The sequence below is a fragment of the Salvelinus sp. IW2-2015 genome, unplaced genomic scaffold (assembly GCF_002910315.2).
Source record: "Salvelinus sp. IW2-2015 unplaced genomic scaffold, ASM291031v2 Un_scaffold3762, whole genome shotgun sequence".
Lineage (NCBI taxonomy): Eukaryota > Metazoa > Chordata > Actinopteri > Salmoniformes > Salmonidae > Salvelinus > Salvelinus sp. IW2-2015.
The window spans coordinates 115,962-131,655 of NW_019945036.1; the positions used below are offsets into that span (position 1 = coordinate 115,962).

The window sequence follows — 15,694 nt, forward strand, 5'->3', positions numbered from 1 at the left end:
TTTTCTGTCAAAAAGAAGAGGAGGAGAAGAGAGAGACAGAGCGAAGAGAGAGAGAGAGAGAGAGAGAGAGAGAGAGAGAGAGAGAGAGAGAGAGAGAGAGAGAGAGAGAGAGAGAGGGAGAGAGAGGAGAGAGAGAGAGAGAGAGCGAGGAACACAGAGAGAGAGCGAGAGAGAGAGAGAGAGAGTGGACATGATCATACTTTGTTCTATATTGACAACCTTTCAAAAACAAAATACAAAATGGGAGGAAATTAATAACAAAATAATACCTCATTTAAAAAAATTACTTTGCCTCAGAAATGTGAAGGAAATATTGTTAGCTACCAACCACATTTGTAGAGAATGTTAATCTTAATTTTGTCCAGTTGACTGAGACCGGTCCTCTGCCCCAGATGAGGTTTCTGGTTCGTCCTCTTAGGTTTGATGGTAGGATCTCCATCTTCTGAATAGGAATACCTGCATTTACACAAACGCCATCGTAAGACTTTCTTCACATATAATTCCATCTGATAATAGTGTGTGTGTGTGTGTGTGTATGTGTGTGTGTGTGTGTATGTGTGTGGTGTGGTGTGTGTGTGTGTGTGTGTGTGTGTGGTGTGTGGTGTGTGTGTGTCCTAGCTACATACATTCCAAAGTGCATGATGGAGTCGTAGTCATAGGGAACGTCCAGAGAGTTGGTTTTGAACTTCTCAAAGTTCCGTACGCGATCTGTTGATGGACAACACAAATCAGTTGGTTGAATATATACTGAACGGACATTAAAATGACCACAAACCCCATAGTGTCAACCGCCTGTCTGTCTCACCCTTCCAAATGTTCTCCCACAGGACAGTGACATAGTTGTCGCGGTCGATGCGGGAATGTTCGTGCACGAAGCCCAGGGCGTGCATGAGTTCATGGGAGGCCACTCCAGACAACATACAGTCAGGAGACTGTAGAGATAAAGTCTGTCGGCCACCACGCTGCCCGAGGTACGACCAACACCTAAACAACAACAACAACAGAAGTACACACAGTTCCTTATCGAAAAGGGAGACAAGGACCGACCGAAATGACACCTTATCCTCTACATAGTGTTACACTGCATCACGTTTCCTCTACATAGTGTTACACTGCATCATGTTTCCTCTACAAGTGTTACACTGCATCATGTTTCCTCTACATAGTGTTACACTGCATCATGTTTCCTCTACATAGTGTTACACTGCATCATGTTTCCTCTACATAGTGTTACACTGCATCACGTTTCCTCTACATAGTGTTACACTGCATCATTTTCTCTACATAGTGTTACACTGCATCACGTTTCCTCTACATAGTGTTACACTGCATCATGTTTCCTCTACATAGTGTTACACTGCATCACGTTTCCTCTACATAGTGTTACACTGCATCACGTTTCCTCTACAAGTGTTACACTGCATCACGTTTCCTCTACATAGTGTTACACTGCATCATGTTTCCTCTACATAGTGTTACACTGCATCACGTTTCCTCTACATAGTGTTACACTGCGTCATGTTTCTCTACATAGTGTTACACTTCATCATGTTTCCTCTACATAGTGTTACACTGCATCATGTTTCTCTACATAGTGTTACACTGCATCACGTTTCCTCTACATAGTGTACACTGCATCATGTTTCCTCTACATAGTGTTACACTGCATCATGTTTCCTCTACATATAGTGTTACACTGCATCACGTTTCCTCTACATAGGTGTTACACTGCATCATGTTTCCTCTACATAGTGTTACACTCATGTTTCCTCTACATAGTGTTACACTGCATCATGTTTCCTCTACATAGTGTTACACTGTGTCTTGTTTCCCCTACAGAGGTAGGGGCTATGGGCCCTGGTCTAAAGTAGTGCACTACACAGGGAATAAGGTATCATTTGGGACACATCCATGGAGTCACACTATCTCATCAGTACAAAGTGGTTCTCTCTCACCCCGACTTAGGCTGGATATCCAGGTAGTCCCTCTGATGTGTCCACGGAACAAAACGCACACAGGTACCTCTCTCCATGTCCTCCATACCTGACTTAATTATCCTCTGATCCAAGTCACCTGTGGAGGGATGAGAGAAACACATTTAAGAAGAAGACTGGAAAAGGAAAAKAACTTCAATCAGTCAATAAAATATTACTATTGTGTGATGTTTTCCACCAGCCCATATAGTATATATACAGTTGAAGTCGGAAGTTTACATACACTTTAGCCAAATACATTTAAACTCAGTTTTTCACAATTCCTGACATTTAATCATAGTAAAATTCCCAGTCTTAGGTCAGTTAGGATCACCACTTTATTTTAAGAATGTGAAATGTCAGAATAATAGTAGAGAATGATTTATTTCAGCTTTTATTTCTTTCATCAACATTCAGTGGGTCAGAGTTTACATACACTCAATTAGTATTTGGTAGCATTGCCTTTAAATTGTTTACCTTGGTCAAACTTTTGGGTAGCCTTCCACTAGCTTCCCACAATACGTTGGGTGGGACAAATGGGACAAAAAGCTTGTGGAAGGCTACCGAAACATTTTGACCGCAAGTTAAACAGTATCTGAAACCCCTGCTGTGTAGCCTGCAGGTAACTTACTGTAGTCCAATGAGAGCCTGTATGCAACATAGACAGTCCGTCCACTGACTTGGACCACAGACAGCTGCGTGCGAAAACAGACCTTGGAGCGCCTCCCGGTAGTCACGGCGATATCTCCATCCCTGAAACTAGTGCCGTCTGGAACCTGGGCGCTAAAGATGGCAGAGACAACGAGGGTGAATAGAGGCCATCCATACAGGTGTTTTATCCATTTTTTAAAATCCATTTTAGAATAAGAGCTGCAACGTAACAAAATGTGGAAAAAGTCAAGGGGTCTGAATACTTTTGAATGAACTGTAAGACAGGGGGAATTACCCAGATAGGACAGACTGACCCCAGCCCCCGGCACATAGACTATTGCAGCAGAGATACTGGAGGCTGAGACCAGGGGAGTTCAGGGGACACTGTGGCCGCGCGCAACGCAGGCAGGATATACCCACCTACTTTGCCAAGCCACAGCCCCCACACCACTAGATGGATATCAACAGACCACCAATTTACTACCATGAGACATGCTGTAGTATAGCCAGCAAAGATCTCCTCCACCGCGACAAGCCTGAGGGGACGCAAAACTGGACAAGAGATAACGTGAACTTAAATAGAGTATTGCGAAAAAAGATTGCACGACCGTGACGCACCCCTCCTAGGGACGGCATGGAAGAGCACCAGTAAAGCCAGTGACTCAGCCCCTGTAATATGGTTATGAGCAGAGAATCCCATTGATTGGTGGACGAGAGGGGAACCGGCCAGGCAGAGACAGCAAGGGTGGTTCGTTGCAGAGCCTTTCCGTTCACCTTCACACTCCTGGCCAGACGACACTCAATCATATGACCTACTGAAGAGATGAGTCTTCAGTAAAGACTTAAAGGTTGAACCAAGTCTGCATCTCTCACAGTGGGTAGGCAGATCATTCCATAAAAATGGAGCTCTATAGGAGAAAGCCCTGCCTCCAGCTGTTTCCTTAGAAATTCTAGGGACAATTAGGAGGCCTGCGTCTTGTGACCGTAGCGTACGTGTAGGTATGTACGGCAGGACCAAATCGGAAAGACAGGTAGAAGCAAGCCCATGTAATGCTTTGTAGGTTAGCAGGAAGCCAGTGTAGAGAGGCTAGCACTGGAGTAATATGATCAAATCTTTTGGTTCTAGTCAGGATTCTAGCAGCCGTATTTAGCACTAACTGGAGTTTATTTAGTGCTTTATCCAGGTAGCCGGAAAGTAGAGCATTGCAGTAGTCTAATCTAGAAGTGACAAAAGCATGGATTCAAGCTGTCCTTGAAACGGTCTTGATATGTTYGTCAAAAGAGAGATCAGGGTCCAGAGTAACGCCGAGGTCTTTCACAGTTTTATTTGAGACGACTGTACAACCATCAAGATTAATTGTCAGATCCAACAGAAGATCTCTTTGTTTCTTGGGACCTAGAACAAGCATCTCTGTTTTGTCCTTATGTCTGAAACACAGGCTTCCAGGTTTGACCATTTTTGGACTTCAACATGTTTCATTGAAATGTACAGCTGTGTGTCRTCCGCATAGCAGTGAAAATTGGCATTATGTTTCCGAATGACATCCCCAAGAGGTAAAATATATAGTGAAAACAATAGTGGTCCTAAAACGGAACCTTGCGGAACACCGAAACGTATCATTGATTCGTCAGAGGACAAACCATCCACCAGGACGAACTGATATCTTTCCGACAGATAAGATCTAAACCAGGCCAGAACTTGTCCGTGTAGACCAATTTGGGTTTCCAGTCTCTCCAAAAGAATGCGGTGATCGATGGTATCAAAAGCAGCACTAAGGTCTAGGAGCACGAGGACAGATGCAGAGCCTCGGTCTGGCACCATTAAAAGGTAATTTACCACCTTCACAAGTGCMGTCTCAGTGCTWTGATGGGGTCTAAAATCAGACTGGAGCGTTTTGTATACATTATTTGTCTTCAGGAAGGCAGTGAGTTGCTGAGCAACAGCTTTTTCAAAACATTTTGAGAAGAATGGGAAATTCGATATTGGATATTTTAACATTTTCCGGGTCAAGGTTTGGCTTTTTCAAGAGAGGCTTTTTTACTGCCACGTTTAGTGAGTTTGGTACACATCTGGAGGATAGGGAGCTGTTTATTATGTTCAACATAGGAGGGTCAAGCACAGGAAGCAGCTTTTTCAATAGTTGGAATAGGGTCCAGTGGGCCATTACTCTTTTTGTGAATTTGTCGAGAGGTACAGGATTAAAAACTGTAGTGTCTCCATTGATCCTAGGTCCTGGCAGTTCTGTGCAGACTCAGGACCAYTGAGTTTTGGAGAAAAATGCATATTCAGACATGGGAGGATGCAAACAGGCTAAACAAAATCATCAAGAAGACTGGATCTACTATCGGCACCAACCAGGACAAACTAGAGCCCATGCTGGTCCTCAAAAAGATTAGAACTATAGAGGCCAACACTAGTCACCTCCTCCACAGTACCTGGAGCATCACAGTGATGTAACCAACACTAGCCACCTCCTCCACAGTACCTGGAGCATCACAGTGATAAACGACGACGTAGCGGGACCGCTCCATCCCACAGTACCGTGGAGCGCATCACAGTGATGTAACCAACACTAGCCACCTCCTCCACAGTACCTGGAGCATCACAGTGATAGTAACCACCACTAGTCACTTCCTCCACAGTACCTGAGCATCACAGTGGATGTAACCAACATAGTCACCTCCTCCACAGTACCTGGAGCATCACAGTGATATAACCACCACTAGTCACCTGTCTCTCCCACGTGATGTAACCAACACTAGTCACTCCTCCACAGTACCTGGAGCATCACAGTGATATAACCAAACACTGATACACTCCCCACGACCCCCGAACTGGAGCATCAACAGTGATGAACCAACATCAGTCACCTCCTCACAGTACCTGGAGCTACTCAGTGATAACCAACAACTAGTCCACCCTCCCAGTACCTGGACTCACAGTGATGTAACCAACACTAGTCCTCCTCCACAGTACCTGGAGCATCACAGTGATATAACCAACACTAGTCACCTCCTCCACAGTGAATATATACCAACACTAGTCACCTCCTCCACGTACCTGGAGATCACAGTGATGTACCAACACTAGTCACCTCCTCCAACAGTAGATATAACAACACTAGTCCACCTCCTCCACAGTGATCATAAACCCAACACTAGTCACCTCCTCACCACGTATATAACCAACACTAGTCACCTCCTCCACAGTGATTGATAACCAACACTAGTCACTTCCTCCACAGTGATATAACCAACACTAGTCACCTCCTCCACAGTGATATAACCAACACTAGTACACCTCCTCCACAGTGATATAACCAACACTAGTCCACTCCTCCACAGTACCTGGAGCATCACAGTGATGAACCAACACTATGTCACCTCCTCCACAGTGATCATAAACCAACACTAGTCATCCTCCTCCACCGTGATATAACCAACACTAGTCACCTCCTCCACAGTGATATAACCAACACTACGTCACCTCCTCCACAGTAGCCCTGGCCATCCACAGTGATATAACCAACACTAGCACCTCCTCCACAGTGATGAACCAACACTAGTCACCTCCTCCACAGACCCAAGTGATTAACCAACACTAGCCCTCCTCCACGTACCTGCCTGGAGCATCACAGTGATGTAACCAACACTAGTCACCTCCTCCACAGTACCTGAGATCACAGTGATGTAACCAACACTAGTCCCCTCCCCACAGTACCTGGAGCATCACCAGGTGATCGTAACCACACACTAGTCACCTCCTCCACAGTACCTGGAGCATCACAGTGATGTAACCAACCCTAGTCACCTCCTCCACAGTACCTGGAGCATCACAGTGCGATGGCAGACAGATTAGTTTTACCCAGGGCCGAAACAGAACGTTTGTGCATATCTGCAGATCCTTTTTAAAACTCCATTGATGATATGCTGCTTGTAATGTCTGTGTCGATGTTGTGTTTTATGGTGTATTACTGATAATGTACATGGCTAAAAGTATGTGGACACCTGCTCGTTTAACATCTCATTCCAAAATCATGGGCATTAATATGGAGTTGGTCCCCCTTTGCTGCTATAACAGCCTCCACTCTTCTGGGAAGTCATTAATATGGAGTTGGACACCCCTTTGCTGCTATAACAGCCTCCACTCTTCTGGGAAGGCTTTCCACTAGATGTTGGAACATTGCTGCCATAACAGCCTCCACTCTTTCCTGGGAAGGCCTTCCACTAGATGTTGGAATATTGCTGCGGGGACTTGCTTCCATTCAGCCACAAGAGCATTAGTGAGGTCAGACACAGAAACTACAATGTTACTATTTTATATTTTTGTGCCGGAGGCGGTCCTGCAAATGTTTGTCCAAATAAAGTGTCCGGGGTGAAACTAAGATGTTGCTAAACATGTTGTTCCTCTTCTTCTTCTGAGTTTTTAATTGGTGGACCACAACCAACTAACAGGTGCATACACCGCCCCCTACTGTACTGGAGTGTGAGGCCGGTCACAACCTATCTATATTCTCTTAATAATTGACCCTAAATTTAAGAAACACTTATAATAAAAAATGTACTCTTCGCTCAGGAACCTGGGAGGGGGAACCTCTTCATTCAATGCTCCCTGTAACATTTCTGCTGTAAAGTCCTGGAGATCCAGAAATCTATTTGCCACCTTCACAATGATTGACTAGTGCAATTTATCACAAAGTCCACCTTCTTCGCTGTTAGTGTGTCGGGATCCTTCTCCTGTATGGAATTCACTGCAGACTGTGGCACATCCACTACCATCTCTACTCCAGCTATTTCCACTGCCTCCACACAGGAGACCTGCTGGATGGCCCTGATCCTAGCTACTGTAACCTCCTTCATCCGTACAGGGCACTCCGGGAACGTGATTCCCATCACAATTACAACAACCTCCTTCATCTGACTCTTCAACTAATACATATTTATTCCTTCGACAAACACTTGCCAGGTGTCCAAACTTTTTACAATTGTAACACTGCAGCGGCTTCTGTACATATCGTCTCACTGCATATCTCACATAATCCAAGTTTTATATACATTGGGAGAACCATTTCATCAGACGGTAAAAATGATAGGCTTTGCTCCTTCTTTCCGTCGATCATTCAATTCAATCGACGTGCGTCTACCACTGTCCGAATGTTATCCCTAAACCACACAGCCTCTATGTCCAACGAGACGCCAGAGATGACATCTTTAACTGGTGCCCTAATCTGAAAATCATAACTTTCCACATCATACGTCGCCATCTTGTCAAGCCACAGAGCATTCTCTTTTTATGCTTTTGACACAAACACAAAATCACCATCATTCCTCTCCTAGTCACTCTAACCGATTCCACTTTTCCCAGTTCGTCCTTCACCATATTCGAGAMCGCAAACGGGTCACCCCCCCAAAAAAACATCTTTGCTTGTGAATTACACTCCAACTATAAACTGCTGTTMATTTCCAACTTCAGCCATTTTCACTCCCCATCGTCCCCTCATTCTCACTAAATGTAAATCGCACAATGCTTTCCGCCATTGCTTCTCCAAAGTAGAAGCTCTAGAAAGATTCTAGATTTTCCAACTTCCTCCTCACTTCTGGTAAACTTGTTAAGTACAGAGTTCGATTGAAATAGTTATTAAGAGTAAAACGTTTGGCAGGTRGCCAAGTAGCAACAAACAGTACAGTAGTACGGAGACAACGTGGGAAGTGCTTTGCGTCACCGGTCACGTGAGTAGTCCACTGAGACAGGCGTGAGTCACAGAACTGCTCTGATTCACGCTTGTTTTTTTGCCTAGTGTAGACCTAGAGACCTAGAGCAAAAGATGAAGGTTTTTCTTACCTTGGAACTCATTGGCCTCTATGATCTGATCCATCGCTGTCATCTCACTGCGGACAATGTGATCATCTGAAACATAAAAGGTGTTAATCGTGGTATTCTTGTACTATGAAATGTTAAGTAATATGTGTGTTGTTTACCTGAATAACTTTTGGGGAACCTTTTGAAGCTCACTGAGGTACTCTACAAAATACAGAGAAATATAATTTTCCTTTTATAAAAAAAACTGTACATTAAACAGTTTGTGTACAACAGGTTTAACTTGCACTAGTATTTACCTGAGCAGGTATGGCCCAGGTACAACAGATGTAAACCAACATGGACAGCAGGCAAGTCACAGTCAAGTCCATCATGAGAATCAGGAAATGTTGAGTACTGCTGGCATCAGCCTTATATACAGCAGCTTCTTGGGATGACTTTAGAAAAGTACCCATTATAGTGTTTTAACAACCTAATTGTAGAGCCTTCAACCTGTTGTTTAACATAATTACGGGTATTCCTGTTTGGGGCTTGGTGGGAAACACCTGGTAAACATCAACACCATTCAGCACTGTAGCGTCATGTCTGTCGACATAACGATAATGACTCCAGCTTTGGAGTGTTATATTGAAGCAACAAGGCCAGAGGAGGTGTGGTATAAGACCAATATACCACGGTTAAGGGCTGGAGTGCCTGGACACAGCCCTTAGCCGTAGTATATTGACCACATACCACAAATCCCAGAGAAACATGATTGCTATTATAAACAGGTTACTGTCATCATTAGAGCAGTAAACAAGTCTGCTTTTGTGTCATACCCGAGGCATATCGTCTCATATACTGTACTACAGCTTTCACCCAATCAACATCCAGGGCTCGAACGACCCGGTTTATACCGGTTTAAACCCGGTTTATAATATGCATTAGGTGATAATTAACTGAAATTAGATGTTTGTATTGGTGCTGTAGTGGAAACACTCTTTGGTTGTGTTCTTCATCCACAAAAGAAACAATAGAATGTACAACATGGAGGAGTTATAGGTCCTCTACCTCACAACACCTTAGGAATCACTTCTCAACAGAATTTACATTAGAGGTTTGTTGTTCCTTACAACATAGAATTTACAACATAGAGGTTTGTTCTTTTACAACATAGAATTTACGACAACATTAAGAGGTTGGTTTCTTTACAACATAGAGGACCACTATTGGTGGATAGACAGACTAGTAGACCACTATTGGGGATAGAGGACAGGATAGGCTAGACATATAAACCTATATATTATTCTATCCTATTATGTTATTCAACACTACATGCTATTAAGTCCATATGTTATTCAATCACTTCACCACACCATGAAAGAAAACAGCTAAACTCTAAAAATAACTTGGTTTCATTTGAGACGCCTGCTGCACTGTAAATCCTGCCTCTCTGGTTGTCGCGAGCCGACAACCCCACACGGTTATCTGAACGATGAACGAGGAGAGATGAATCACTGATAACTAACTAAAAACTCAGAAGCATAAATTTTGAGGTCATATGAAATTAACATTTTAACTACTCGCGTTTTCAAAGTCATGTGCCTGCTGACCTAGCTACCTGGGGCCTGTTGCACAAAAGTAGAATTAAGACATCCGGATAAATGCACTCAGCACTCAATGAAGCCAAAACATGTGCGTCCAGGCTTAATTGGTTGCACAAAGACCAAGCCAGGATGAGCAGACACGATTCATTAAGCCAGGTGAAACCAATCCTGGATAGGTGGCGCGCTCACGGCTTACTCAAATAGACCCCGCCACAGATCACAGATTAACTGATTTACCATGGCAACTAGAGCCGCATACTTCTCGTCGGAAGCACAAATCCTCATGGAGGCATACGAGAGGTAAAAGTATAATTAAGAAGAAAGGCAACACCGCCACAGTGATAAAGCAAAGAGAAAGCGTGGCAAAGTATTCCAGACCCGCCTGAATGCGTAAGTAGTGCACAATTACACACTCACCGCTCCGCTGAAACATCACAATTACAATTCAATATTTAATTCAAAAACAATTATCTCTCAAAAAGAGTATGTCTGTATTATGAAACGGTTAAATTTTTAATTGAAATGCACTGCAGATATGAGTGAAATTGTGTAAAGTAACTCCACCACTGTATAAAGCTATGATACATTTTTAGATATTTTTACTGAAAACAAGACAAAAATACAAGTAATTTTTTGCAGTGTGACTCCATTAAATGTGTGTGTGTGTGTGTGTGGTGTGTGTAGATTAAACATGAACGGCCAAAACGGACATCGGCGCAGGTCAAAATCAAATACAAGAACATTCGCAGAATGGTATGGCCCTGACTAATATTTAACAAAGCACAAGCATATATTGTACCAGAAGGTGCCTGCTCACACTTGTCTGTACTGTTTTAGCAGTGAAAAGAATACCCACAGACAAGGCACGGGTGGTGGGTCACCAAAGGCTGACCTACCCCAGAGAGGACTGGCCTTGGAGCTAAATAAAGGCAGGCCCGTCTTAGAGGGATCCCTTGGGGGAAAGAGACGAGCATAGGTTCCTCCCAAGATGCCACCCGCTTCTTCAAGGTATGTCCTTCCATCTCTACATGGGATACAACCACATTCATATTGAATCAATTTGAGCTGTCTGACTTTGGTTTACCTATTGCCTGCAGTGTCTGGCAGCACTGTGTTCCTGTTAGAGCCACCAGCACAAGCACCAGACGATGCTGATCCAGTGAGTACTCCATCAAAGGCAATCTGTAGGCCTGCATGTCTTGTCTACTAGCTTCATATGAATCCGATTAAATGTGATAGGGTGAAGGCCCCAGTGCAGCAGCAACAGCACGATGGAGACGATGATGAGGAGGAGACCATCTCTCTGGATTCCAGAAGGCATGAGGTATCATGTTAAGACTGTGAAAGTACTATTTACTCTACAATGGTGAGGAGTCCTCATCAAAATCAAAAAATCTAATTTCTTTTACAGGACCCAGATGCTATACAGTGGAAAACCAGCCTGGCAACATAGTGCGTATTAATAAAAGGACACCCACATCCTGCCAAATTCCAGCTGCGCTAATTGTATTGTGTTCACAGAGCTCACAAGCTATCAGAAAGTTGTATGGCAACCACCTCCGGCGGCAAATAGAACTGGCAGACATAGACATTCAGTACAAGAAGAAAAAGATGGAAAATCTTGCACTGGAGTCCGAAATAAAAAAGAGGACAATTAGGAAACTGGACCTTGAAATAAAAAAACTTGAGAGGGAGGTGAGATATGCCTTCAATGTACACTGTATGCTAACTGTAACACAAATGTATTAATCATTATTTTTCTTTCCTCCCCAGCTCCAAGAAGATGACACAGCTCAAAATAAAAATTAGGTATATTCTCGTAAAGTCAAGTGAGCCATGACATATGAGCTCTTATTGTGAGCACACAGGACGTGGCATCTTTCTAAGGTTTTTTTTTTCTTTTCCCAGCAATCAGTACAACCAAGTCATCGTTATAAGGCATCGCCCTCTTTTGCCCACCCCCCCAGCACCAGGTGTGGCCACTAGCCTATAGAAGGCCCAAAATTGTGTGTTCCTTTCTGCTCTGACAATGGCATGCCCATTCGTGCGAGATGTGGTGGATGAGAAGCACTTGTGCTGAGGAGAGCCTTCAGGCGAGAAGGGTCTTCAGGGACCGGTTGGACCCACTGGCCTTCCCTGATGACCATCTATATGAAAGATACAGGTTTTCTGCAGATGGCATCAGGTATCTATGCGACTACTGGGTCCCAGGATTAAGCACCGCACTGCACGGAGCCATGCACTGAGTGTGGAGCAAATGGTTTGTGTGGCCTTGCGCTTTTTTGCTAGTGGACCTTCTTGTACTCAGTGGGGGATGCTGAACAAGGCCACAATTTGCCGCACAATAAGGAGTGTGTGTCTGGCTATCAAAGCATTAGCAGATGTCTTCATCTCCTTCCCTGGCCACAGAAGACTCTGTGACATCAAAGAGGAGTTCTATAGGATTGCAGGTAAGAGGATCTACAAATTACAGGACAACTGTTAACACATAGTAGGATACTCATTACTTTGTGTGACAGGTTTCCCCAATGTCATTGGTGCAGTGGACTGCACACACATAAGGATAAAAGCCCCCTCAGGTGCCATGAGGCCGATTTTGTGAATAGGAAATCCTTTCACAGCATTATGTTTCAGGTGAACATAATTTTTGATATTGTCCATTGACGAACACTCTGCATTGCCAGTGATGTGCATTAATTGGTGTAATATTCCTCATCTTATGATTTCAGATGGTCTGCAATGCTGACTGTGTGATCAGCAATGTGTTGGCAAAATGGCCTGGCTCAGTCCATGACTCCAGAATCTTTCGGGCCTCTGAAATCTATCAGTGCCTATCACAAGGTAAGCCACACAACCCCTATTTATAACCATCATGGCTGTGTCAAGAATATCACTGTGTTTATGAGGGTAGTAATGATGAGATTTTGTGTTGACAGGTAATTCTCTGGTGTGTTGCTGGGAGACCTTTTTCCTGACACCTTTCACACCCCAGGAAGCACAGCAGGCCTACAACCATGCCCATGCCAGGACCAGGGCCAGAGTTGAAATGACCTTTGGCTCCTGAAGGCACGCTTTCACTGCCTTCACAAATTAAGGGTCAGCCCTGTTAGGGCATGTGATATTACTGTTGCTTGTGCTGTCCTCCACAATGTGGCCTGCCTGAGGAAGGAGAGGGCCCCCAGAGTGCCACCAGCCATGGACTGGGACAATCCGGCAATCTTCCCTGATGACGACAGTGGTCGGCTGCTGAGGGACCAATATGTGTTGAATTATTTTAGTTAGTATGTGTGCTTTCAATTTTGGTTAAATATGTCCTGCGGTGGCAGAGGAATTTGGGTTTTTTTGGGTTCGTTTTTTGACGAATTTGGCCTCTTATGATGTTTGTGCTATACTGTGGTGTAATACAAGGCTGCAGGGAGGCTACTGCATCCATTCATTTGTCTGTTCAGTTGATGTGTATGGATTTGTCCTGCATTTATTTTAGTGTGCAGACATGCAGGGTGTGTTATATACAGACCTTTGAATGTGTATGTATCATTTTGTATAATATGCTTGGTTCTGTGCTTTCCATCTTGTAGAGTCACTGTGACTTCAGTTTCGAAAGGAGCTGATGGTTTACCTGCTTTGTTTTGTCCTTATTCAATAAAGGAACATAATGTTACACATTGTGTTTTATATTCATATGGAATGTGTATTTGTTTATATGACAGAGTACTAGGCCACACTGAAGAAAAAGGATAAAGTCATAAATTTATGAGGCTGGTTCTTTCTGCAGAAAAGCTACATATGTGTTTTTACAGTTTTGATAACTATAATATGAGCAAGCTATAGATACCTTCAAATACTATTACTGAGCCACCCCATTGCGAGCATGGTCTTTGTTTATGAAACACATACTGAAGTTAATCTAGATTTTCGCATACTGTGATAAGCGATAATCCCGTGCTCCGTATCTATCCAATCCCGCAGATCTTCGCACGCGTGCAGATGATCCTCATCCTACTGCCTATACCACTACTGCTTACTCGTGCACTCTTTCTATTCTAGACTAACTCAGAGCCAGATGGCACTCCACTCTGCCAGTACTCTAATCTCGCAATTCAGCTCTCGAAATCAGTGTAATCTATGCTTACGCTGCATGTTTTTCGCCTCTCTGGTTGGTGCCCCTACTACTTCTAATCCATTTTTATCTTATATATAGCCTTTGTATGATGACAGTATCCTTGCCGCGATACCATCCCGGAGACATCTTGTCACCATGTATGCAACTTCAACATAACTCTTTCGCCGTCCGACAGTGATCCATCATAGTCCACCAGTGCCCCTCCACGATATCTGCATCGATAGATAGAACTCATTTCATTTCTGGCTGTCTCTTTCCAAAGACACTCAATCACTTTCGAGACATATGTATCAGGATTCAATCAGTCACTTCTTTAAATTATAACAGTGGGTCTACGTTATATTGTGACATACAGTGTATACGGCAAGCGCAGGTTGATACTATGGTTTGTCCATTTGTTTGGAGTGACTCGCTGTACTGACATTAGGGGATGGATTAAATAGTATTCCTGGAATTAGCCCTGTCTGGAAGAGGGTATGCTCAGCAGAATAAATCTCCATTTGGTAATTTATACGACCATAACCATACCCTCCGTCGCCCCCTATCCATCTTTAGTGAACCCGGATTCCGGATCAATTGAGCCAGGATCACCAAATATTCCTGGCAATCCCTTTATCCTAGTTTTTTGTGCAACAGTGGGCCCCTGCTATGAATGCATTCTACATGTCAGCAACATGTATAGCTATAGGCTATTTGAGCAGACTAGTATAATTTATACAATTTAAAATATGATATTCTGTTCTTTTGAAATACAATTCATCATTTGTTTTGTTTGATGCTAACAAAATAAATAAAATGTCTGTGTGATGGTGTAGAACACTTGAATTACTGTTTGAATTTGTTTAATATTTGTACATATTTATTGTTTATGGTTTTATTTACAAAATATTTTAATATATTCACAAATACTTTTATTTGTGAGTTAACGTTCAATATACGCACGGATCGTGGTAGACACACTTACAGAATTGTGGAGCGATGGGTAACGATGCTTCGAGGGTGGCTGTTGTCGATGTGTGCAGAGGGTCCCTGGTTCGAGCCCAGGTTAGGGCGAGGAGAGGGACGGAAGCTATACTGTTACATATGCACTAGGAAATGTGATCTGTCAACAAGTAGATAAATTGAGCGGTACAAATAAATAGTAATAAATAATAGTAGTGTGTGTAAACTGCAGGCTAAAGTTAAATCCTCTATTGTAATAGCTCCTCTTTCACCCCAGCTGCCAAACTAACCCTGATTCAGATGACCATCCTACCCATGCTAGATTACAAAGACGTAATTTATAGATCGGCAGGTAAGGGCGTTCTCGAGTGGCTAGATGTTCTTTACCGTTTGGCCATCGGATTTGCCACCAATGCTCCTTATAGGACACATCACTGCAATCCACTGTAAACTGGTAGTCTCTGTATACCCATCGCAAGACCCACTGGTTGATGCTTATTTATAAAACCCTCTTAGGCCTCACTCCCCCCTATCTGAGATATCTACTGCAGCCCTCATCCTACAACACCCGTTCTGACAGTCACATTCTGTTAAAGGTCCC

General features: G+C 43.5%; 1 long non-coding RNA gene and 1 pseudogene across 2 annotated transcripts; one reads left to right on the top strand and one right to left on the bottom strand.

The window, feature by feature from the left end:
• The window catches only part of LOC112076457 (hatching enzyme 1.2-like), a 10,730-nt pseudogene extending 1,879 nt beyond the window's left edge, over positions 1 to 8,851 (bottom strand).
• Positions 8,852 to 11,132: 2,281 nt separating this feature from the next.
• On the top strand, positions 11,133 to 12,928 carry LOC139026034 (uncharacterized). 2 transcript variants are annotated; one of them, XR_011477743.1, is made up of 6 exons: positions 11,133 to 11,187; positions 11,268 to 11,480; positions 11,550 to 11,723; positions 11,802 to 11,837; positions 11,937 to 12,478; positions 12,758 to 12,928. It is a non-coding gene; the product is annotated as an uncharacterized lncRNA (long non-coding RNA). The 2 variants fall into 2 exon arrangements; XR_011477742.1 differs by lacking the exon at positions 12,758 to 12,928 and adding an exon at positions 12,548 to 12,629 and having other exon boundaries at positions 11,135 to 11,187.
• The last annotated feature ends 2,766 nt before the right edge of the window (positions 12,929 to 15,694 follow it).